Below are 27,770 nucleotides of genomic sequence, written 5' to 3' on the forward strand. Positions count from 1 at the left end.
TGCGGCTCTTTAGCGCTGCCCTTGTGGCTCCCTGAAGCTTTTTAAAAAATGTTCAAAAAGATGGGGAAGGTTAGCATATATTTTTGTTTTAATATGATTTCTATAGGAGGACAAACATTTTTAACGTTTTCAAATGCTGTAAAAGTGTGTAGAGTTAATATTTAATTTCAACATTTCTGTCAACGAAGATTTGCGTCATAGCCTGCGACACAGGTTTCTATCAGCAGGGCGGGATGCCAGGCAGGTTGTTGTAAACAAATCGGGAGATAATAAAGCATGGAAAGCCGTTCACAGATGGTGACCAACCACTTGATTTCAGTGGCTATTTAATCATGAAGGCTCATTATGTATTTGTAGCCAACTAAGTAATTTTTATAGTAGGCTAATATAGCTACTATATATACACATACAGCATGTGTTTCCTTCATTATAAGGCTTATATAAGGCTTTACATTTTTTGCGGCTCCAAACATATTTGTTTTTTTGTTTTTTTTTGGTCCAATATGGCTCTTTCAACATGTTGGGTTGCCGACCCCTGGGCTAAGGGGAAAATGTGAACATCCCTTCAAACGAAGATTTTTCAGGACCACAGTCGAAAACCAAGGGGAAAGGAAATTTCCCAGAATACACCAGCCTCAATGGCAGTATTGCTGAACCCGGAAGTGAGGAGATCCACAAATTAGTATTTTTTTTTCATTATTATGAATGTTTACAACAAACAAGCAGATGTTTTAATACATTCATAACCGCGTTCATGTTTTACTGTCATGCTTTTAAAAAAACGATTAACTAAAAACGCTAAATTGCACAATAATCCATAATAATTCATTTAATTTAATCCATAATAATAACTCCTCTACAGCAGTCCCACAACATTCTGACACTCGATGACACTGGAATACCCTGTCAGTAATGTCTAGCGGCTTAGAATGGGCTGTTTACAGTGTCTGCTATAATGTTAAGGTTGTTTTCGTGCGTTTACATTGATGAATATGGCCACTGTGTAAATGCGCAGTACAGTTACGATCTTATTCCCACATTAGATCGTTATGATAACGTGATATATGCCTTCAGTGATGTCCTGAATGTAAATACCAAAAATAGCACAACTGGAATCACTACAGCAGTCGCCTTCGTCTGACCTCATATGAAGCAAGAGATCACGATGACATATGATGACGTGGTGTGCAGGTGCTGTAGTACTGTCCCAATTCTTACTCCCCGTACACACAGGGCGTCAGCGTCAATGCTTCCCATTCACTTTAAATGGGTGACGTCAGGAGTTGCCGAACTGCATTGTGGATCCGTCAGCGCCGCTTCAGAGGCATTGCTCGCTGTAGAAGTTGGAACTAGCTCAATTTGTCAAGCGCCGACGGAAGCGTCAGCCAATCAGATCGCTGTATGCAAATACACCAGCTAGACAGTGGCCTATTGCTGACTGAATTTCATTGGCTGTCGCTGCTATAACGATCGCTTCAGCCCCAACTTCAGACACGCCCTCAGTCAAGTGTTGACGCTGAAGCCCCGTGTGAATGGGGCGTTAGGAGTACATCTTGAAGCCCTTCTCCTTAACCCTCAGTTGTAAGAGCCAAGTGGAAGGAGTACAAAAATAGAATTGGGATTGGGCAGTTAAAGATAAAGTCTGGTGAGTCCGATGAATAGAAGACTAAGAGTCGAAGATGTAAATAAAAATTGAAAATTGTATTGAATATAGTTTGTAGTTCTGTGGCAGAAGGGTTCACACTCAAGCTGAGTTCGCAGGCAAGCGAAAGCAGTGCGTGAGCAGCGCGTGAGCAGCGCGTATGTCGAGCAGAAGCAGCACGCTGGCATTTGCCTTTCACACCTGCTGCGTCTGCAGCGCGCAGCTCTCCGGCAGCTGCTGCAGAGATCAACATATCGCTGTCTATTCTGTCTAGTTAGCCATGTCTCTCTATATACAAATACACTTTTCAAACTTTTCATCTGCACCAAGACCCCTCCTATGCTGTTTCTTTAACCTGCAAATGTTTATTTTACAAATTTTATAGATCAAACAGTACTGTATGCTTCTCAAGCTCTATGAGGAGTACGTGTCTACAGTCAGAAGACAATCGCCTGTGATATCATGTCATTTGGTTTTTGATTGTCAGGATGTTGTAAGCCTATAGTTATAATAATATCTATACAGTATAGTTATAATGATATTTATACATGATCCACTTCAGTAATGTCCAGCGGCAGAGTAAAAGCATGTTAATTCATGCTCGTGCAAAGGATGAGACGGATAAAAGTGATCAATGCAGGCACTTCTTTTACTTATTTTCGTGTTTTCCGGTTCACAGTGCAAACAGCTCCCAGGTGGAATAACTTGAGCGAACATAAAGCAAAGCCGAATAAAGCTTTCTTCCTCTGCTTGAGCAGCACAGCACACAGCGAGTTCACATCATCCAGCTTGCGTGTCGAACTACACTACCCACAATACACTTCGCTATGGACTACGATTCCCGTAAATCACTTCCCCCCTCCAACAAAACTGATACTAAAATTGTTCTACTATTGGTTTTGTAGTTCGGGCCGAAATAAAGGTTTGTTGCAGCTTTTAATCGTTTAAGTTCATTTGATTGACTATATATAAATCAGTTGATATTATTGACACATTTATTGGGTAAAATTGTTACTTTTTACTGTCATTCAATGTGTTTAGGTCATTATCAATGCACTGTCACTTTAATTGAGCGTAAGCAGCGCATCAAAAATAGACCCGGCGCCGAAACTATCGCTGCACTGCTGCTTCAGCGACGCTCACGCCTCGCACTGACGCGCTGCTTCTGCGTGCGGTATGAAAGCTCTAATCTGTTAACATGGACGCTGAAAACTCACGCTCTGCTCACGCGCCGCCGACGATTGCGGTGTGAAACAGGCATTACAGTACAACAATGCAGCATTATGATACACATTCTCTAGCTCAGTGGTTCTCAAAGTGGGGGTCGGGACCCCCCGAGGGGTCGCGGGGCAATGAAGGGGGGGTCGCCTGGTGATTTCCAAAAATCTATTTATTTTTATTAAACCATAAGAATTAACATATTTTATCCATAACTATACTGAAAATAAAAATAGTCGTTTATAGTGACTATATACTATATAGTTACTATAGTAGCTTATAGTTACTAGTTCTATTGGATTGCGACCCCTGGGGTAATTACAGTATATTAAAGGCAGCAATAGCGTCAGAAGCATTTTGATTTTATAACATCAGGTTAAACTTTCTGGCACATTTAAAGCACTGACACAAATTTAATTGGTGTGTCTGCGTCATTGCATGCAAGGTTTCTGTATTCATAACCACCTCAGAGGATATTGGGGGTCGCGAGTCACTGGCATTGTTATTTTGGGGGTCGCGGGCTGAAAAGTTTGGGAACCCCTGCTCTAGCTGATGTGACGCTCTAAAAGAATAACAACCCTCGTCACTCTGTTTTCTGCTGGTTTAAACCGTATGAAGTCAGCCCAACCATGAGCGATCTTATAAGCTAAACAACCGTTTTTAAACTTGATGTTTTCCCTAATAAGCAGGCTCTGGGTTTTTAAGATAGTACAATGAAAACTAAACTTCCTAAAATAAGCTATTTTAAATTGTACATTGTTACACACTTTTTGTGTGTTTTAATATATTCTGTAATAAACTAGCATCTTTAAATGTAGCTTGTTAATTTTCAGATGTGAAGAGTGAAGAACTGAGCGAAGATGAGGAGAAACCGTACCAGTGTTCAGACTGCGACATGAGATTCAGTGATTTAGGAAACCTGAATTCACATAAGAAGATCCACACTGGAGAGAAACCACACAGATGTGATCAATGCGGCAAAACATTCATGATGCCTTCACAGCTGAAGAACCATCTTAGAGTTCATACAAAGGAGAAGCCGTATTCATGCTCCGAGTGCGGGAAGAGTTTTAGACAGCCGTCAAATTTAATATCGCATCAGAAGATCCACACTGGTGTGAAAGAGCATGTGTGCATTGAGTGTGGGAAGAGTTTCATCAGAGCTGGAGGATTGAAAACTCACCAGAGGATTCACACCGGAGAGAAACCGTACAAGTGTTCACACTGCGACCGGAGATTCAGTCAGTTACAAATAGCGAAAGTACATGAGAGGACTCACACCGGAGAGAAGCCGTACGCTTGTACCGAGTGTGGGAAGAGCTTCAGATCATCAGCAATCCTGAAACAACACATGAAGATCCACACTGGAGAGAAACCTTACAAGTGTTCACACTGCGACAAGAGATTCAGGCATTCAAAAACCTTGACTTCACACATGCTGATCCACACTGGAGAGAAAACACACAAGTGCGATCAATGCGGCAGAACGTTTAAGAGGCCTGCAGAGCTGAAGAAACATATTAGAGTTCATACAAAGGAGAAGCCTTATTCATGTTCTGTGTGCGGGAACAGTTTCAGTAACGGCTCCAATTTAATAACACATCAGAAGATCCACACTGGTGTGAAAGAGCATGTGTGCCTTGAGTGTGGGAAGAGTTTTAGTAGAGCTGGGGAATTGAAAAATCACCATCGGATCCACACCGGAGAGAAACCGTACAAGTGTTCACACTGCGACAAGAGATTCGGTCAGAAACGATCACTGAAGGGACATGAGAGTATTCACACTGGAGAGAGACCGTACACATGTACTCAGTGTGGGAAGAGCTTCAGATCATCAACAATCCTTCAACAACACATGAAGATCCACACTGGAGAGAAAAATCACGAATGTGATCAATGCGGCAAAACATTTCTCTGGACTTCAGATCTAAAGGAGCATCTTAGAATTCATACAAAGGAGAAGTTTTATTCATGTTTAGAGTGTGGGAAGAGTTTTACGCAACGGTCAAGTTTAAGACAACATCAGATGATCCACACTGGTGTGAGAGAGTTTGTCTGCTTTGACTGTAAGAAGACTTTTATTACATCTAGTGCCTTGAAACAGCACCAGAAGATTCACACTGGAGAGAGAACTTACGTTTGTTCACACTGCGACAAAGCATTCCTTCATGCAGCACATCTGAAAATACATGAGCGGATTCACACTGGAGAGAAACCGTACACGTGTACTCACTGTGGGAAGAGCTTCAGAGCTTCATCATCCCTTCATTCACACATGCGGATGCACACTGGAGAGAAACCGTACACGTGTACTCAGTGTGGGAGGAGCTTTACAGCTTCATCGTCCCTTAATTCACACATGCTGATCCACAATGGAGAGAAAACACACAAATGTGATCAGTGCAGCAAGACATTTTTAAGGGCTTCAGGGCTGAAGAAACATCTTGGAGTTCATTCAAAGGAGGAGCCTTTTCATTAGCATCAACAAAAATGACCTTCCTGAAAACCCTCTTGTGCATTCACAAACACAGGACTTCACAGTCAAATGTGTGTGTTAATGAATTCCAGTAATTTGTAAATAGAGCACAAGTTCAATCACAATTTTGTTTATTTTTTTATAATCACTTTTCAGGACGTTCACCTTTATTGGATAGGAAAGTAGAAAGAATTGACAGGAAAGCATGGGGAGCAGAAAGAGGGGGAGGATCGGCGTAGAACCACAAGGCGGGAATCAAACTCGGGTCGCCGTGAGCACCGGAGTGCATGTGTCGACGCTCTACACCACTGGCGCCGACTAGTTCAATCACAATTAGCATAATCCCCAGCTATTATTATTAATAACAATAAGGTCACCTGATATGATTGGTCCTGCTAATAATAACTCTGAGGACCCCAAAATGGTGTTGGTTCTTAGTATTGTCCAAGTTACCCCCAGAGGCGACCCTGGACAAGCTATTCACATCAGAGCTCCGAGTGTAAACATACTATAGACGGGCATAGATTATTTTATTTATCTTGATTAATCTCACTGTAATCTTTAAATTAATCTAGATTAAAATGGCTTATTTGAATTCCGGCAAAGGCATTCAGAACATGTTTGCTACCCAAATAATAAGTCTTTGAGAACGGGTTTTTCAAGCCAGGTGGCGCATCAGACCAGGGGCTCATCTCCTGTTTCCAAAATGCATCATAAACTACTTGAGGAACTGTTCTACTATGATAATTGGTGATGAAAATAAATGATGTTCAATAAGATGTGCTTGTGTTTACTCACTGTTCATTCAGTAAAACATGAATGTTAAACTGTAGGCCTACATGAGCTCCAAACAGCCATTTTTGATGACCTTAATCCGACTAAAGTCATAACTGAACTGAACAGAAATGGAATTAAGACGTGGATATGCAGATATTAGTGGCATTACTGAAGTAAACTCTACAATTAAACTATTACCGCCATGTAGAACTTTTCACCATATTTTCTGACAAGATCCACACATAACGAAATGCAGAGGTTTTTTGCTTTCCATTTGGCGTGCGTTATTAAATTTCGTAACACTCACCAGTCCTTACTCCTTATTTGCATCTAATACTCCAGTTTGTCACGGGGGCATGAGTGAAATGTTTATGAGCGAAAGTGAAACTGCTGAACTGCAGTTAAAGTCACCCAAAATTAGCATTGACACGTGAACAAAGAGTCAGAATATTCACATTTATTTATACTAAATTGTTTAATAATCCTTCTATCAAGATCCATTTTCATACCACATACATGTTTTTATGAATTTATTATGTCTCATATTGATACATCGAGCCCTTCGGTAATTTTCTTTGCTCAAAACTATTTAAATTTTTGTTATAAAAAAAGTGTCCCCATAACATTTTGACAAAATAGAACATTTCAGGCAGTTTGTCTCTGTTTATTTTTCTCTTATTTTGTCTCTGTCTTTTATTTCACTTTGTGAGAAGTGTGATAGCGGTTTCAGTGAATAATTCATGCAAAGACAAACCTTAAACCTTTCACAGTATGCATGTGAGAAGTGTTGGCTTTTTTAAGTTAATTTGCCCTTTAGGACTCCCATATCTATCATTTTGCTTTGACAAATGTAGCACAAAAAGTCCAAAAGCAAGGCATGTCAAGGTGCTATACTCGTTTAGTGAGGAAAACGAAATCATTTGGGGTAGGATGAGATGTAAATCTTTGTGACTCATTACATGCGTTTTATACTTTTACTACTTCATACTATTTCAGATGTGTTCAGAACTGCTAAATGTTTTTTGATTGAACTTTGACGCATGTTAACGAGGGAGCACACGCCTCGCCGTGATGACGTCAGCGCTGACGCGTTCACCCAGCGTCGAGTCTTCAGAGCTGAGGTGAGTCGTTGACGCTTTTTCTCGTGTTTACACAACAATAAAACACACTTTACAGTTTATTAAAGCGACAATCTGCGACTAGTTTCTGCATTGAGTTCACCTCTATCTGTGTGTCTGCCGACCAAAACAATACTGCAGGCAGAGAGCAGCTCTGAGAGGACAATATGAAGTGTTTGTGCCTTACTTTGTTAGTAACGTTTCATTTGTATTTGTAATATCGCAGAGTATGATCTGTGAATTGAAATAATGTGAATCTGCTGTGTCAGATATATGAAGTTTGATGCAGAAAACATTAAATTAGTAGTTTGTGGTGCGCTTTGTTTTTGAATATTTTGTAATTTATCAGTTCTGTAGATGTGCTAGAGCTAACAATCAAATTACTTTATTAGTATGAATACTTAAAACTAGATATTGATATAAATTTACATATTTTTGTAATAATTTATTACAATAGTGATTGTATTCTGATGCACATCAATATTCAGGTCTACAAATTCCCACATTAAGTTATTTGTACTTGTGTCAACTGACTTGAGCAAATTACATACTCAAATATTGTATTAACTACAAGATATAACATCATAATATAATTTAATCAGATTTCTCTCTTTATTCTTCTGAAGCTCTGCCGCCATCAGTGAAAGACAAATGCAGAGTTTATTGAAGGACAGTGAGAAGATGAGTGATCCAGAACCCTGCAGAATTAAACAGGAAGAGACTGAAGAACTAATAGGTTTGTGTTCATTCATTACTCTTCAATAATGAGGCAGAACAACAGTGAGGTTGTTTATCCAACATTCATCTTCGCTGCTGCATTGATTATAACTGGAGAAAACTGGACACTCACTGACCAAGTGCCAATTTCAGCTTGATAGTTGACCATTAAATGATGAGCAAGAGATTTTAAAAGGAAATATCTCAGTGGCTTAGAGTTTTTCAAAAGCCGGTAACGGCAAAAGATTCATTTGCACAGATATAGTCGAATGATTAAATCTTGAAAAAATGTTTTGGTACCAAGGCACAGAGAGCTGCAGAAGTGCTACTGTTTAGGATTAGAAAGCACAGTTGAATGCTAGCGTTCATAACTCAAGTTTGAAATGTTAAGAGCAGTGATGTGTCCTTCCATAAAGTCTGTTGTGGATCTCATACAGCAAGTGGTGTCCAAACAGCTCACACTCATTCAGCATATTTTCATTCAGAATGTTTTAAATGAAATTTGATACCGCTTGGCGAACGGAAAGAAAAACCATCTCGGGACTCACGTGATCCTTTAAGGTAATCAAAAATCGCTGTTTACATGGTCGACTCTTAATCAGTATTCTCTTAATCATCAAAGCGGAGTATTGGTTTCCATGTAAATCAAGTCCCAGATGAATTCGCAAGCTGTCAAAGACAGCCCATTTCTCCTCCTTTAAGCTGCATCCGTGAGCCCTCAAATGTTTTATTAAGTTTGATGTGTTTCCCCTCTTTTGTTAAGCATCTGCTTCACGTTCCTCTGTCAGAATCTTTGCTTGTAAAAGACAGCCATAGTTTAGATCGCTTAGTTCAAGCTAATTTGATGAACGCGATCGTGCTTGTTGATGAATCTGAAGTAGGGTTGGGCATCTAAGCTATAATGCCGATCCGATACGCATCTCGATACAAAGAATACGATCCGATATATTAGCGATACATTTGTGACATATTGCGATGCAACACGATACGATTCACACCCATATCACGATACGATGCGATATTTCAGCACTAACTAATTAGATCAAGTTTATGAGATGATGTGAAAGAGGATGCTGTGCCATTGAATGAGTTTGATTATTTATTAACCAAGCAAAACCAAGACTTTTTTTTACAAACTGGCTTTTCTCTCAGAGCCAGAGTGTCAGTTTACAGTAGAGGGACATTTTAGAACATACAGCACATATTATTCAAGTATTTTCAAGATAAACAGAATGTATAAGTGCAATATATATTAAAAAAATATGTATATATTTGCACTCTTTCAACATAAATAAATTTAGCATTGCACAACAAGAATTGTGATTTAACTTTTCAACTATGAAAACAAGTTTTACAAAGATATATTTTGCCACTGAATATTTAAAACTTAAGGTTGTGAACTAGCAGTGTTATGCTGCTTTGAAACATCACTGTCACTGTGAACAACAGGCTAATAAAAATATAACAAACCAGCAATCTTCTTGCTGTGAGGTGGTCAAACTACCCACTGTGCCACCGTGACACCCAATTATTTTTATCATTATTATTATTAATATTATTATTATAATTAAATAAAAATTAACAGGAGGAGGTGTTTAAAACCTTCGTTCTCCGTGACACTAGGCTGAATATCTTTGCAGATGAACAATGCAATAGCATTCGTTATTGGCGTAGAGCGAGCAGAACTGTTGCGCATGGAAAAAAAACTTGCAATGCTTTTCTCACCACTTTTGGAGCTGGTTGAAGCAGTGCGAAAGCCGGGGATGCAGAAACACTGGAAGATGCTTTCACAACAACACCGTGGCGCCGCTTCAAGTGAGATATCAGATTAGTCGTACTGCCCGCGTATTTTACAGATGCGCGGCACATTTTGCAAATTGCATCTGTCCTGTCATGTCGTCCATCCTTAAATCCATAATGTTGCTTGCCATACTTTAGATTTAAAACTCAGTGGGGAATAAAATGTTTGTTTTGCTTCTCGCGCTTTCTGAGGGCGCTCCACTAGCTTCATCCGCACACCTGATACACTGAGTTGTAGTGTGTGCACATCCGCAAATCCGTTGCTAAGGCTTACTTTATGTAGGTCGATTAAATTATGCGCCAAAAACAGGTTGACAACACTTGTTAATAAATAAAAAATACATTCTATATTAAAAATATAAGCTGTATCTCGGAAAATCGAGATGCATCGGTTTTTGCGAGATGCATCTCGATTTGCTTCCAAAATTTCATTCATCCTCTGCTGCTCAACCGATGCACTCGCATCGTGCACGCGCATGACCGCGTATCGATACATATCGGTTAATCTTCCCATCCCTAATCTGAAGGGATCCCTCTCGCTCACCAGCACTGCGTGCATTGTCTGTGTGTATGTGTGTGTTTTTGAAATTTAAATGGCGTTTACATGCCTGTGTTTTTATTTCTGTAATAAATACGGCGTTTCGTGATTAATCATGATTAATTACAAAAAAGTGTGATTAGTTGCGTTTTAAAACATTTGACCGCCCTAGTTTAAATATATTATTGCAGCCGTATTTAATAAAGAATTTCTAATAAACGTATAGTAAATAAACTATATTAAATAGTACATTGTTACATACTTTTTATTTATATTTTAACATATGCTGTATTAATTTTCAGATGTGAAGGTGAAGGAGGAGAGTGAAGAACTGAGTGAAGCTGAGGAGAAACATCATGTCAAGAGGGAAGAAGAAACTCAATCAGAGACTGAAGATAGTTTTGTAATAGAAAGAACAGTAAGTGGTTTCACCTGCGCTCAGTGTGGAAAGAGTTTCAGGCACAAATACCATCTCAAGCGTCACATGATCATTCACACTGGAGAGAAACCGTACCAGTGTTCACACTGCGACAAGAGATTCGGTGATTCAGGAAACCTGAATTCACACATGCTGGTCCACACCGGAGAGAAAACACACAAGTGTGATCAGTGCGGCAAAACATTTATGAGGTTTTCAGAGCTGAAGAGCCATCGAACAGTTCACACAAACAAAAAGCCGTACTCATGTTCTGAGTGCGGGAACAGTTTTAGTAATTGGTCAAATCTAAAAGCACATCAGAAGATCCACACTGGCGTGAGAGAGTTTGTGTGCTTTGACTGTGGGAAGAGTTTCATCAGAGCTGGAGGGTTGAAAAATCACCAGAGGATTCACACCGGAGAGAAACCGTACAAGTGTTCACACTGCGACAAGAGCTTCAATCAGTTACAAATATTGAAAGTACATAGGAGGACTCACACCGGAGAGAAGCCGTACACTTGTACTCACTGTGGGAAGAGCTTTAGACAATCGCCAAACTTTTATCGACACCTGCTGATCCACACTGGAGAGAAACCACACAAATGTGACCACTGCAGCAAAACATTTCTCTGGCCTTCAGAGCTGAAGGATCACCTCAGAGTTCATACAAACGAGAAGCCGTATGCATGCTCAGAATGTGGGAAGAGTTTCACTCAACAGTCAAATCTGAGACAACATCAGAAGATCCACGCTAGTGTGAGAAAGTTTGTGTGCTCGGAGTGTGGGAAGGCTTTTATTAAAGCCGTGAGTTTGAGACAGCACCAGACGATTCACACAGGAGAGAGACCGTACGTGTGTTTACAGTGCAACAAAACATTCAGAGATGCGGGATACCTGAAAGCGCATGAGCGGATCCACACTGGAGAGAAGCCGTACACGTGTACTCACTGTGGGAGGAGCTTTACAGTTTCATCATCTCTTAATTCACACATGCTGATCCACACTGGAGAGAAAACGCACAAATGTGATCAGTGCGACAAGACATTTTTGAGGGCTTCACAGCTGAAGAACCATCTTAGAGTTCATACAAAGTAGAAGCCTTTTCATTAAGAAATAGGTTTACACATCTGCAAAATTGACCTTGCTGAAAACTCTCTTCTGCATTCACAAACACAAGATTAATAATTAATAATTCCCTACATTTATACAGCACTTTTCTAAACACTCAAAGCGCTTTACAGAATTGGGGGATCTCCTCATCCAACACCAGTGTGCAGCATACATCTGGATGAGGTGACGGTAGCCATATTGCGCCAGACAGCACACCAGCTGATTGGTGGAGAGGAGACTGAGTGATGAAGCCAAATATGGTTAGGAGGCCATGATGGACAGAGGCCAGTGAGCAAATTTGGCCAGGATGCCAGGGTTAAACACCTTTTTTTGAAGGACACGCTGGGATATTTAATGACCACAGACAGTCACGACCTCGTTTTAACGTCTCATCCGGAAGACGGTGCTCACTGAGCAGTATAGTGTCCGCTTTACTATACTGGGGCGTTAGGACCCTAACAAACCGCAGGTTGAGCGCCTCCTGTTGGCCTCACTAACACCACTTCCATCAGCAAGCTAGCTTTCCCCTGTGGTCTCTATGCAGTCAATCTAGGGCCATATATAATTGCAAATTAAAAGAAGGTTTGCAAACAAAAAAATAAGTATTGAGCAAAAAATTTGAAATAAATGCAAATCTCCAAAATTTACAAAGCAAATATTAATTTTGGAGAAATAAAAATGTATTCTGCTAACAAAAATAAAGAACTGCAACAGGAAAATAAAATTTTTGAGAAACAAAAATTAAATTTGCAAAAAAAAAAAAATGGAAATAAAATTCAAACAGTGCAAAAAATAAATAAATAAATAAAATATTTGCAATAAAAAAAACAATATATTTGCAACACATTTTATAGCATTGCCTTTACAAAAGCCCAAGTTTTCTTGACTCCACCCTCTTGTCAAATCGGCCACAAAGTGAACCGCGCAAAAACGTGAAGTGCAAAGTGAAAACAGCATTCACAAACAGTTGACTAAAAAGCAAATCAAAATGAGCATTGCAACTGGACAGGTGTTCAAAAGGGAAATGCTATAAAAATGTTTTGCAAATATTTTATTTATTATTTTATTTCTTGTTTTTTTGTTTGTAAATTTAGTTTTTATTTCTCAACTTCATTTTCCCTTTGCAGTTCTTTATTTTTGTTTGCAGAGTGAATTTATATTTTTCCAAAATTAATGTTCGCTTTAAAATTTTAAGAGATGTGCATATATTAATTTATTTGTTGCTCAATACTTCAATTTTCTTTGCAAGTTTATCCTCTTAAGGCCCAAGCTGTTTTTTTTACATGCATTTTTTTGTTTTTCTTTGCTATTTGGACTTATTAGAACCGTAATAGAAGTATTAGTATTAGTATCATCTTTTGATATGATGTACTTTCAGAGAAAAATGATGTCCATATATGTGGACCCGTGGTCCGAATTGACATAAAACACTTTTTCCTGACTGTTTTTAATGCATATATAACAGAAATTATAACTTGCTTTGACTATCAGAGAGTAAAAACAAAAAATGTTCCCATTTTGGACAGTTAAAAATAAAGTTTGGGACTTTTCATATGCTGCAAACAGTTGCAGGATGACACTGTATGTCTGTAACAAAATATAAAGCATTCAAAGTATTTTAAACAGCCTCTTAAGAGCTAAAATTTGCTGTCCACATATGTGGACACTCAAGCCCTAGGGGGCTATTTGACCCTAGATTGACTCCATAGGTCACCCATCGAAGTACTGACTGGGCGCAGCCCTGCTTAGCTTCAGTGGGTGACTATGTGAGAGTTGCAGAGAGCGAAGACATCTTAAGGGTTGATGTAAACTAATAAGGTAAAAAAATCCAGCTGTGCTGCGGAAAATATAATATCTGTGACAAAATAAAAAAACGTTATAAAATATGTTGTCAATAAATGTGTCCACTACGGTTTTTATTTGATCAGTTTGTTTAAAAGCATGATGGTAAAACACAAACGCTGTTATGAAGGTATTAAAACGTGTGCTCGTGTGTTGTAAAAATTTGTACTATTTATAATAAAACCTTGAGAGCTTGCGAATCTAAAGGTGAACACTAGTGGAAATGTTACTTGTATGTGTATGTTGAAATCTGAAGTTATATCTGCATATCTTATGTGCATCGTTGACTTTTTTTTAAACTGTACAAATAATAAATAGTTATACAAAAGTATTTGCATTCACGTGGCTTTATTGGTTTATAAAAACCATAAACAGTGACGTCCTGTATGTTTATTACCATAAAAAAACATGTGGCAATTAATGTGCTAACTATTTAAGTTGGAGATAGCCTAAGAAAATAAAAACCTAGATGACTTAGTGCAGTGTTTCTCAACCACGTTCTGGGAGGACCACCAGCTCTGCACATTTTCCTGGTCTCTTTAGCCAAACACACATGTGATCATCAGCTGATTAGCAGAGACTGAGGGACCTGTAATGGGTGTGACAGACAAAAGAGACATTCAAAACCTGTGGTGTTGGTGGTTCTCCAGGAACATGGTTGAGAACATGTTTTTTTTTTTTTTTTGAGATGGTGAGCGATAGCGATATATATTTGTGGCACACTGCAAAAGCACTATAAAGACAGATTTTAACTATGGCTATTGGTTGTCTTTGAGTTGGACTTTTGTTTTTTTGTGTTGTTTAAAACAAATTTGTTCTTCTGGTTCAAAAATAATTTTTCAACTAAACGTCACGGCAATGCCCGTACACAGTGGCATCCCTGCTGAAAAATCCGGCTTAAACCAGCCTAGGCTGGTTGCCTGGTTTTAGCTGGTCGACCAGGCTGGTTTGAGAGAGGTTTTGGCCATTTCCAGGCTGGTTTCCAGCCATTTCCAGCCTGGTTTTAGCTGGTCAGGCTGGAAAATGACCAACTTTATCCAGCTAAAACCAGCTTGACCAGCCTGGTTTAAGCTGGATATAGCTGGTTTTGGCTGGGCTCCCTGCCTGGCTAGGCTGGTCAAGCTGGTTTTAGCTGGTCATCTCCCAGCCTGTAATTCAGTAATTCAGCCCATTAATTCACGAGAAAGCGCTGGTTCGATACAATCACTGCACACTATTATGAATAACATTAACATTTTTAATGATACAGATTATCCAAGGTTTTTATATATATATATATATATATATATATATATATATATATATATATATATATATATATATATATATATATATATAGTTTTATTTGTTTTAAGATGTTAATTTGTGTATATATAAATAAATATATATATATATATATATATATATATATATATATATATATATATATGTTTATAGTTTGTTTTATAATTGCATTTTGTTAAAATAATTAATGATTGTTTGAACGTAATAATTTTATATCTGTTTTATTTAATTTACATTTTATTTAAGTGCATTTTAACAACATTTTAGGTGTTTAATAAACAGCGCTTCACCCTACACGTGATTAAGACGGCTTTTTGTCTATATTTAGCGATTTTTTAAGCTGGATATAGCTGGTTTTGGCTGGGCTCCCTGCCTGGCTAGGCTGGTCAAGCTGGTTTTAGCTGGTCATCTCCCAGCCTGTAATTCAGTAATTCAGCCCATTAATTCACGAGAAAGCGCTGGTTCGATACAATCACTGCACACTATTATGAATAACATTAACATTTTTAATGATACAGATTATCCAAGGTTTTTATATATATATATATATATATATATATATATATATATATATATATATATATATATATATATATATATATATATATATATAGTTTTATTTGTTTTAAGATGTTAATTTGTGTATATATAAATATATATATATATATATATATATATATATATATATATATATATATGTTTATAGTTTGTTTTATAATTGCATTTTGTTAAAATAATTAATGATTGTTTGAACGTAATAATTTTATATCTGTTTTATTTAATTTACATTTTATTTAAGTGCATTTTAACAACATTTTAGGTGTTTAATAAACAGCGCTTCACCCTACACGTGATTAAGACGGCTTTTTGTCTATATTTAGCGATTGTTTTTTTTTTTTTTGACGCGTTTTGTTGATCTTCCGTTGCTCTCGCCTCGCCGTGATGACGTCACCGCTGACGCGTTCATCCAGCGTCGAGTCTTCAGAGCTGAGGTGAGTCGTTGACGCTTTTTCTCGTGTTTACACAACAATAAAACACACTTTACAGTTTATTAAAGCGACAATCTGCGACTAGTTTCTGCGTTGAATTCACCTCTATCTGTGTGTCTGCTGACCAAAACAATACAGCAGGCAGAGAGCAGCTCTGAGAGGACAATATGAGTGAATGTGTTTGAGTTTTACTTTATTGGTACACTTTGTATTTGTAATATCGCAAATTATGATCTGTTATTTAAAATAATGTGAATCTGCTGTGTCAGATATATGACGTTTGATGCAGAAAACCTTAAATTCATAGTTTGGTGTGCATTATGTTTTAGGTTTTTGTGATTTCTCAGTTCTTTAGATGTGCTAGTGCTAACAACCGAATTACTTTATTGATATGAATACTTAAAACTAGATATTAACTTAAGTAAATGTATAATTTTGTTATAGTTACTCTCAATAGTGGCCAGTTTATTCTGCAAACTGTAAAATGAGCTGATCTGCTGCTCTTGACTGCCTGTTCAATGAGTGTTTATGGTCTGAGGCTCATCAGTATTCACATCTGCAAATCCCCCCATTAAGTTAATTGTATCGATGCCAACAGACTTGAGCAAATTACACAATCAAAAATTAGATATAACATTAAGATATGACATCATAATATGATTTAATCAGATTTGTCTGTTTGTTCTCCTGAAGCTCTGCAGCAATCGTGAAAGACAAAGACAGAGTTTATTGAAGGACAGTGAGAAGATGAGTGATCCAGAACCCTGCAGAATTAAACAGGAAGAGACTGAAGAACTAATAGGTTTGTGTTTATTCATTACTCTTCAATAATGAGGCTGAAGAACAGTGAGGTTGTCGTCTTTGCCGCTGCATTGATCATAACTAGAGAAAACTGGAGTTACCTCTTGTGTGTATTGCCGCCTCTTGTTGAATCGCTGAATGTCTCCACAATTCTAAGTCGCTTTGGACAAAAGCTCTGACAGAAAAAATATAGACAATTATAACTGACAGTCTCTATTTTGTTTTAAATCTCATTTTTTCATATGAGAAAGCCACCCTCATACCTGTCAACATTCGGATGTGAAAATAAGGGATATGCCCACCATGATAACACCCCCCTCCCACTTTAAAAAAATCTCTAAAATTACTAAATGTGTTAATTTGGAGCTGTTTCATTGTAAATAAACAGTTAAACGGTCAGTAATATGTTTTGAAATTATTATTAACAAAATAAAAATAAAAATATACATCAGCAAACAGTTCAGCTTATTAAAATGAATAGCTATTATAATGAAATAAAATCAAGCTATCATATCTCATTTACTTACACATTCTGATTTAAGAGCAACCAATGAATCTCATTTTTTTAAATTACATTAAATAAGAGGTGTCACTTGTAGTGGCAATTTTCTTTAAAGAGGCGTTCTCTGTGGTCAAGAAACAAAGTCTTACTCTGAATGTCTTTTTAAAGTTTTATTCTTTGCAAAGAAGGTCACAGTCATACAGCAACAACAGTTTCTGCAGAGTGAGACACTGAAGTCAAGTGTGTTCACCCTTTTATCTGGTTTTTACTGCTTACAAGGTCAAACCCTAATAATGCCCATTCTGACGACAGTTTCTACAGAATGAGACACTGAAGCAAAGTGTGTTCACTGTTCTGTCTAGTTTGTACTGCTTGCAAGGTCAAATCCTAATAAGGCCCATTCTGTACGTGCATCAGGTGCTCCGCTGTTTCTGCTGTAAGTTTCCACTACACATGTTTATCTAAAAATGAATTTCCATTACAATTCCTCTCTTTTTATCATTCATTGATAACTCATTATTAAATTCATTTTTCAATTGATTTCTAAAATCAAACTGGTTACAAAAATCACATTGGTTAATCATTTAACACTGGTTAATCATTTAACAGGTTTCTGCACACATCAAATACACTAGAGATGTTTAAACACTCATCTTAATATAGTTTCCCCATTAAGAGTTACCTTTCAAAACATCCCTCTTCCCTGGGAGCCGGGCTAAACGAATAATCACTGTTATTGCGCTCCTGACCGAAATCAGACCCTCAGTCACCCCTCAGAGGTTAAAATCACAGAAATTGCCTGTTATTTTCACATTATTGATTTGTTCACACAAAGAAATTCTGAAAGCATTTCTTCAATCAGTTAAAAAATTACTAACACTCTACATGATTAATTCATCAATAACACTCACAAACATATGAACACATTGTTGTTTCTGTACTCTTAAACATACATCACATTTACACTCTTCTCTCGATTTTCATGCAAATGATCACTCTTTTAAGACTTGTTACAGAACATACCAACTCATGCAGTTTGCTGTTTTTGTTTGGATAGACCCAAAATACATATAAGCAAGCAGATAGTTATCTCAAATTTCAAAAAGTCAGGTCCGTTAATATTTTCCCAATTAAGTAACAGCTGTCACCTAAAATTTTGTTCTCAATTTGTTTACGGTTTTTCTTTATCCATATCCATGTAGCTACTGTTATCGTCAAAGTCATAATCAAAATCATGACCCATGTCAACATTCATACCCTCTTTTTTAACCGCCATCTTTACCATCAGATGGGATGTTGTAGATGTAATCTGTCTGCCCACTGACCATGATACAAATCTGAATATACATGGCAGACAACATAATATCACTAGACCCACCCCCAATACAGGTAACACCACAGTAAAGGCCCAGTAGAAATAGTTTCCCCACTTAAATGACAGCCAATCTAGCCATCAGTTGTTAGCGTTCTTAGGCTCTTTTACGGCCATTCTCATGTCGGCTACAATGTCAGAAATGGTTTCCTGGAATCAGGTTAATGAAAACAACAGAACATTCAGTGATAATAATAGCAACATCAGTGTGATTTGTCTCAATCCACACACTCCATTGCCAGTTCCAGAGCAAGGAAGATGACGTAACATAATGTCAATGATAGTAACGTCAGCCACAACGTGGTTTTTTTTCAGCCGACACATACCTGGCACTCGGAATGGATGCCAGCGAATCTTTTCGTTCATCTTCAGATCTTTAATGCGATGGTCAATCACAGCTTATTCACCTCTCTTTTGGTCGCTTTCTTCTCCGTCTGTTTGCTGCTTGGTGTTGTATTCAGAAGTTACTGTCCCACACACACCTCTTGACCTTGTTGTTTCTCCCCAGCTGTGACCTTGCTTCACTCAGATAGCAGCCTGCTGTTTTCTTCAGACAGCTTCAGAGCCCCTCTTTCTCTCCTACTCCCTCGTGGAATCCTTCTCAGGAGATGGAACTTTCCAGCAGTGCCCAGCATGCACCCACGTCGCCCGCTCTGCGACCTTCACCGCTGTCTCAGTGGTCAGTAGCACTTGAAATGGACCCAACCAGAGTTTCGCTCTCCAGCTCTTTCTCCTCAGGTCCCTGATCACCACGAAATCGCCAGGCCTCAGACTGTGCAGTGGTCTCTCAGCAGCCTTCCCCTGTGCGGCCTTTACCGTGAAGTAATTTCGCATAATGTTGGAAGAAATGTTTTGGTAAACACGCCCTGCCCTCAGCACTCTTCCACACATTATCTTTCATCACACAGCCAGACTGTCTCCACTTGTTCTTCTCCAGCCCCGTCGCAAAGGTCTGCATGTCCTGCAAAGAAGAACACACGTCATTGTTATCACCAACAGATAGCAAAGAACATTCAGAGTTGTCCTTGTCTTGGGACGCCGCGACTTTTGCTGCTCCATCTGCCCTGGAGTTACCTACAGAAACATAATCTTTATTATTAGAGTGCGCTGCGCATTTACAAATGACCAGTTTGTCAGGTAGTAAAATTGCATCCAGCAGCGCTGCCACTAAAGGAGCATGGAGTATCGGTCGACCATCAGACTTTAGAAATTTTCTGTGTTTCCACAGAGCCCCAAAATCATGAGCTACCCCAAATGCATATCTTGAGTCAGTGTAAATTGTAGCCTCCTTTTCTGCCATCAATTTACATGCTTCTGTCAATGCCACAAGCTCTGCGGCCTGTGCAGAATAGTGCCCTGGTAATTTCCCAGAGGCCACCACATCAAATTCAGTTGTTACAGCGTAACCAACTTTATTCTGGCCTGTTTGTGGATCTTTAAATGCTGAACCATCCACAAAGAGGACATTGTCACAATTTTCAAGTGGTTCGTCAGAAAGGTCAGGTCGTGGCGAACACACCTGTTCAAGTGCTGTTAAACAACAATGATGCTCTTCCCCATCCTCCTCAGTAGGAAGAATAGTAGCTGCATTCAAACCAGTACATTGTTTGACAGTCTACCTCCATGGTCCTGTAGGAGCAATGACGTCATGAACCCACTCCTCTCATCTACCATCTGAACAAATGGTTTTGTTGGTACAGGTAAACCCAATGCAGGGGCTTCAGCCATTTGTAATTTCATGTTTACAAATGCCTGCTCTGCCTCTGTCGTCCACCGTAGTTTGTCAGTGGATTTCATTCCCTTCCCTAATGTTAGGGCTCTCAGGGGTTGTTCCAAAATTGCATAATTTGGAATAAATGTGCGACAATATGAGCACATACCCAAAAAAGACAACATTTGTTTTTTCGTTAGTGGTTTTGGTACATTTTTTATACCACTTACCCTTTTTTCAGAAAGAGATTTGCTGTGTGGTGTAATGACGTGCCCCAAAAAAGTTACCTTTTGTTTAACAAACTGCAATTTTGTCAAACTGACCTTGTGGCCCTCCTTAGCCAAATGCCTAAGGAGAGTCACAGTGTCTTTCACACACATCTCTTCATTCTCAGCACATATCAACAAGTCATCAACATACTGTAACAAAGCAGTTCCAGCTGTCAGGGTCAAAGGTTCCAAACTTCTTAACAACGCTTCGTTGTATAAAGTGAAACACACCTGACACAGACGTGTAAAGGTGTTGCCTTTGCCATTAAAATTAAATTCAAACCAAAACTGGCTGTCTTTGTCCACTGGCACACTGAAAAATGCATTAGCCAGATCAACAACTGAATAGAATTGTGATTTTTCAGGAATTTGTGACAAAATTGTGTACGGATTTGGAACTAATGGAGCCCTTTGTTTGACAGCTGCATTTACTGCTTGTAAATCCTGTACGAAACGCCATTCAGTAGGCATCCCATTATCCCTTATCTTTTTAACAGGAAAAATAGGGGTATGAACCTCAGAATTGTTGCATGGTACAATAACGCCCTGTTCCAGTAAAGCCTCAAATACTGGGGTAATGCCCTCAATGGCTTCCCTTTTCAAAGGATATTGTTGTTGACAAGGTCTGTGATCAGATTATGCAGTGATCACAACCTTTGATTAAACCAACATCATACTTGCTTTTAGCCCATAATTCACTTGGTATTTCTGCTAAAGCTGGGTGTATGTCTGCAGCGTTAAAGTCAACCATGCAAGAATTCTTTACGCAAAGTTTGTCAATCGCAGTCACAGTTCTTGAAACAGCTGTTTCAGTTTCACTGTCCACCCTAAAGGCCTGCGAGAGCGCGCTTCAACACACTGCTTCACAAACGGCGTAAATCAGCCCAAGACTGATGTTTACCCTCGGAAACTGATATGTGAGGCACAGCCTGTGCTGACATGAGATAGAATGAACGCTGCTTTTCTGACAGAGACACTGAAACTGCACACAGATTATCCTTCCAGTACATTTTCTCTAAAATCAAAGTTTCATTCACATTTGCCTCAAACCAAGCCTTTTCAAACTCTGCATCCCTATCAGTTACGACATGTGACGTACAATGCAGTTCACCAGGAGACATTATATCCCTGTGAAAAGGTTTTACACGTTCTTCAGCCAATTTGCAAATTGAATTAGCCCACTCATTGTTTTCAACCAGCCATTCATAAGCCCACTTCGGTGCTTGTGATTCAATTTGTAAACAACAAAATTCCTCTCCTTCAATCACTCTCACACCAGTGGAATCTGCTGTTAAAATCAAGTTTAGTTTACACAAAATGTCCCTTCCGAGGATAGGAAAAGGGCATTTTGGTGAACAAACAAATCCATTTCTGAAAATTTTACCCCCCTCTGTCTCATAGGTCAGCGGAGCTGTAAATCGCTCAACCACTGTATGACCAGATCGAGACAGAGACTTGTGAAATTTGTTTGTTAAAGGTATTTCACACTGCAGGTCACATGGTCGTATGCAAGATATGGCAGCTCCACTATCAGCTAGAAACTCAACCAATGTATTCTCAATCAACATAGAATATTTTGGCATATTTAAAAAAATGCTTCACTATTAAAAACAATGCCAAATTTACAGTGGGAAATGCAAGCTTTTCCTTCATTGCAGAGAGCCAGTTTGTCAGTGTATGTGAATATGTGTGTATAAAAATGTGTCTGCATTTAAACATGTTAGTAAAAAAATGTTCACTTCCCTTTACTGTAGCTGTTGGCTGTTTGCCCAGACCCTCTCTATTCTGCTCTTCCCTCTCCGCACATCAGCTCCTCGTTGTTGGTTAGCGCCTTTCGGGTCAATCCTTAACCAAAAGTCCATCTCGGTTGCAAGCGCAGACATTTGGTACCGGTTCACATCACGTGCACGACAGGCTCTGCAGGTTTCATCGCCATACGTCACATTCCAGTTTCATCGCCATACGTCACATTCCAGTTTCTCCATCTTCTGGTATCTTTCTCCCCCTTGACACCTTTTTCACCTTTGAACTTGTGGTATTTTTGGTTGTCAGGTCTTGGTTGGATCTCTGGTTGGCCACTTGTACCAGAGCCATGTGCAGCTCGTTTTCTGCTTTCTTCTTGTCTTACTCTTGCTTCACTGTCAGCTTGTCTTCAGCATGTTGACCACACAGCAGAATGTTCATTAAATGTCCATTTCTCCAGTTCAAACCGATGTCCTCCACTCGCTTAAGGTAGGAATTTCGTTGGTGCGGTCGGAGGTCTTCTGGGACAGTAGCAGTTGAGGTTTGGGTCAGTTCTCAGGGCTCGCAGCTCAGCCACGGGATAGTGATGGTACGGCGGTACATGTATGGAAACAGATGTATAGAAAGGATTAGTGGTGCTAATTAATCTTTCATTCACACATTCACATTTTTCTTTCACTTTATCTCCTTCATTCTTTTCCCTACATGCCAGCTGCCTCTGCAGCATTTTCCTCTTTGCCTCTTATCTGCCTCCCTGAGCCAACAATCAACAGTGTCTCCACACGACACGCACATGCCTTTCCCAAAGACAACCTGCTTTTCCTTCTGCCTTCTCATCTGCTTTTTCATTATGTTTAACCTAGTAATACTCAACATTCCTTTTCCCTTAGAAACTTGTGATACCTTATTGTTTTCCTATCTCTTGCATGCTTTTTTCTATTTTTTTCTTATTCCGTATAAATTTCCCATATTCCAAAACACCGGTGTATCATATCTTTTTATTTTGCTTTGAGACTTCCCCATGCTGGCAACAATCTTTCCCCTGGACTTTTTCGGTACCTATTAATCTGTCGGACGTCTCCAACAGATTTCGATTTTTCACCTAAAATCGAAAAGTTAAGCTTTCCAGCTCTAATTTTGTGGCCCCCAATTTCAACCCCCTTTTAGAAGTAAATCGCTTGGCCCCTGATTTCAACCTCCTTCCGGAAGTAAATCGCACAGCCCTAGATTTCAACCTCTTTTTGGAAGTAAATCGCACAGCCCCCTGATTTCAACCCCCTCCCGGGAGTAAATCGCAGTTAGCTAGCCAAACGTGTTAAAAAGGTCTTGAACTTAGTCAGGCGCCAGATCTCACTTGTGTAAGGTCTTGATCTCAGCTAAACGCCAGATCTCACTTGTAAAAAGGTCTCGATCCCCACCTGATGTCAGATCTCACTTGCATTAATCACGCTGCTATCCCACAGAGACAGATCTACCAGCATGGTGATGGCCCAAATTACAGTGAAAAACCCTTTTAATTGCCTAATCAAATGCCCAAAACTGTTCAATTTTCTTTTAGTAACAAACAAAGAATTTGTCTCTTACCAGAGAGTTCAGATGCCACTTGAGTTCTTTTTCCCAGATGTCAGTGGGGTTCCCCTCCGAGCCCTGCGGTCGGCCCCTCAACCCTCAATCGAGCGGGGCAGGGCTGTGACACGAAGTCCCAGGATGATCAGTCACCGTCCGCAGGGTCCGGAAAAGTTCCTCCATGACATCCCACTATTCTGACACCAAATTGTAGTGGCAATTTTCTTTAAAGAGGCGTTCTCTGTGGTCAAGAAACAAAGTCTTACTCGGAATGTCTTTTTAAAGTTTTATTCTTTGCAAAGAAGGTCACAGTCATACAGCAACAACAGTTTCTGCAGAGTGAGACACTGAAGTCAAGTGTGTTCACCCTTTTATCTGGTTTTTACTGCTTACAAGGTCAAACCCTAATAATGCCCATTCTGACGACAGTTTCTACAGAATGAGACACTGAAGCAAAGTGTGTTCACTGTTCTGTCTAGTTTGTACTGCTTGCAAGGTCAAATCCTAATAAGGCCCATTCTGTACGTGCATCAGGTGCTCCGCTGTTTCTGCTGTAAGTTTCCACTACACATGTTTATCTAAAAATGAATTTCCATTACACACTTTAAAAATGGACACATCTAACAATATAATGAAAGCATTCGACTGCTTTCCTAACTTTTTATGCTCATTTTAGAGGAAATTAGTTGTGTTTGGGGAAAAAACCCCACCAAGATCGACATACTTATATGTTGTTGTTATTATTAATTGTGTGTGTATGTCTGTTTCAACACGCACCCATTAGCCAGATTCCCTTTCGCATCAAATCGCATGTACAGAATCCGTTTAGGAAACAGCGTCTGTTTATCACTAGCCCCTTTCACACATACAGACCTTTCCGGAAAATTGCCGGCAATAAGCGCGTGCACGTCTAGAACGTACTGATGTGAGACGTCTGCTTTAGCCAATCACAACAGTCAGGCGCATTTACGTCCGCGCGGTTTGTGAGAATAAAAGCCTTTGAATATTTTTCCAGACACATTTAGCTGCTAGAAGTTCGTCAGATCACGTTTATATGTTCTTCTTAATGCCAACTGTGTAAATAATCATCGATGAGATGCTTATGATAAGCCGTTGTTTGTTTACCTTCAAGCTTTGCGTGTGCCTGTGAAACAGCCTGTGAGCGCCTGCACACGCACATATTATGAACATCTCGACATGCGAAAGTGATCCTGAGAAAGCTGTTCACAATATTGATCATCCACAGAGTTTGTAATTTAGTCAAATGTTGACAAATACAAGCGCAGCCGTTTAAAGCTCATTTGTGGTGAATGATGTCAGAATTTACCGGTATTTTGGAATGGATGTGTGAATGCTCTTTTCCGGAAAATTTCCGTAACGTCCTCGCCTGTGTGAACAGCGCTTTTTTGAATATACCGGTAAAGTCGTTCCGGAAGTTTTCCAGATAATTACCGGTATCACTGTGTTAAAGGGGCTACTATGAAGTGTGTCAGCTGACAGTCACGCACTGCTATATGACTGTTTTGAGGATTGTATAGGAGGGGTGACTGCATCTGTAATCAAAAGGAAATGGAATTCTGTTGTTTTTAATATTTATAAGTGTTTTCATTCCTAAACAAAGCGAAAGCACAGAAGACTCATGTTTTAGAGCAATGGGCGACCCCTGGTGGTTCGGCAGTATGGGTTGTGCAAAGGGAGGCTCGTTTATTCAGAGAAAGACTGAAAATATTGGAGAAATACAGGAAAATTTACGGGATGATAGCGGGATAGAACAGTAAAATACAGGAGAATCCCAGGAAAAACGAGAGGGTTGACAGGTATGATATATGCTATGGTAAACTAGCCTCTTATAATGTAACTTGTTCATTTTCAGATGTGATAGTGAAGAGTGAAGATGAGGAGAAACATCATGTCAAGAGGGAAGAAGAAACTCAATCAAAGACTGAAGATCATTTCTCAGTGATGAGTACAGCTGTAAAGGGTGTCATCTGCCCTCAGTGTGGAAAGAGTTTCATACATCAATGTAGACTCAAGCGTCATATGCTGATCCACAATGGAGAGAAACTGTTCACATGTACTCTGTGTGGGAAGAGCTTCAAACAGTCACCAAACCTTTATCGACACATGCTGATCCACACTGGAGAGAAAACACACAGATGTGACCACTGCGGCAAACCCTTTTTATGGCCTTCAGAGCTGAAGAAACATCTTGAAGTTCATTCAGTTGAGAAGCCGTATTCGTGTTCAGAGTGTGGAAAGAGTTTTAGACAGCCGTCAAATTTAAAAAAACATCAGAAGATCCACGCTGGTGTGAAAGAGTTTGTCTGCTTTGACTGTGGGAAGAGTTTTATTAGAGCTGGAGGCTTAAAGCGTCACCGGATGACTCACACTGGAGAGAAACCGTTCGAGTGTTCACACTGCGACAAAACATTCGCTCATTCAGAACATCTGAAAGCACACGAGAGGATCCACACCGGAGAGAAACCGTTCACATGTGCTCAGTGTGGGAAGAGTTTCAATACATTCGGAGGCTTGAAACAGCACAGGAAGATTCACACGGGAGAGAGACCCTACGTGTGTTCACACTGCAACAACACCTTTATTCATTTAGCACATCTGAAAGCGCATGAGCGGATTCACACTGGGGAGAGGCCGTACACGTGTGCTCAGTGTGGGAAGAGTTTCAGAGTTTCATCATCCCTTAGTGAACACATGCTGATCCACACTGGAGAGAAAACACACACATGTGATCAATGCGGCAGGAAATTTTTGAGGTCTTCACAGCTGAAGAAACATCTTAGAGTTCATACGAAGGAGAAGCCTTAGGTATGTTCTTTAGGAAACAGTTTTACACTAGGGATTCATTTTAAACTACAGGTATTGGGGAAACACTCGTCACTACATCGTTTTTTAGTTCAGCCGTGAGTTACGTCGTTGTTTGGGAAACGCACCCTAGAGTTACTGGTGATCAAAAAAGTAGGCGCAGTAGGTAGTGCTGTCGCCTCACAGCAAGAAGGTCGCTGGTTCAAGTCTTGGCTCAGTTGTAGTTTCTGTGTGGAGTTTGCATGTTCTCTCTGCGTTCGCGTGGGTTTCCTCCGGATGCTCCGGTTTCCCCCTCAGTCCGAAGACATGCGGTACAGGTGAATTGGGTAGGCTAAATTGTCTGCAGTGTATGAGTATGGTGTGTATGGATGTTTCCCAGAGATGGGTTGCGGCTGTAAGGGCATCCGCTGCGTGAAAAAGCGCTGGATAAGTTAGCGGTTTATTCCGCTGTGGTGATCCCGCATTAATAAAGGGACTAAGCCGATAAGAAAATTAATTAATGAACGAATGATATATATATATATATATATATATATATATATATATATATATATATATATATATATATATATATATATATATATATATATGTATATATATGTATATATATGTATATGTCACATTTTGTCTTAAAGCTAAATAATAATAACTAGGCCCACACGGAATCTGCGCATGCAGAATTCCGCAGATTTCTGCAGATTTTTAGCCTGTCATTAATTCTGTTTATTTACTTGAGTAAATGTGTAAATCTGAGTTTATTCAGTTTTTATTCAGTAATTTATTACTTTTTATTTAATTTATTAAGGTTTTAGTTATGATACTCGCTGGATACTCCCAAAATAATTTCACAGAAATCCGCAGATTTTTACCAAAATTCTCCGCAGAATTAGCAAAAGACGTCCGCAGATTCCGTCTGGCCCTGATAATAACATGTAAAGCATCTTGTAAAACCTTTTAAATGATTTCTTATCATGGGGAATTATCTGGGGAAACATCATTTAGAAACAGGTAATTTAATAATTATATAAACATATTATTTGAACCCCCTCCCCCC

At 39.2% G+C, this 27,770-nt stretch overlaps 1 long non-coding RNA gene and 1 pseudogene across 1 annotated transcript; one reads left to right on the forward strand and one right to left on the reverse strand.

Moving 5' to 3' along the window:
• Positions 1–7,178: 7,178 nt before the first annotated feature.
• Positions 7,179–26,954, forward strand: znf1155 (zinc finger protein 1155; annotated as a pseudogene).
• Positions 17,388–23,965, reverse strand: LOC141380123 (uncharacterized). The gene is made up of 2 exons (XR_012397607.1): positions 23,912–23,965; positions 17,388–19,565 (listed from the first exon to the last, which is right to left on the reverse strand). It is a non-coding gene; the product is annotated as an uncharacterized lncRNA (long non-coding RNA).
• Positions 26,955–27,770: the final 816 nt, after the last annotated feature.

Source organism: Danio rerio, chromosome 22 (assembly GCF_049306965.1).
Source record: "Danio rerio strain Tuebingen ecotype United States chromosome 22, GRCz12tu, whole genome shotgun sequence".
NCBI lineage: Eukaryota > Metazoa > Chordata > Actinopteri > Cypriniformes > Danionidae > Danio > Danio rerio.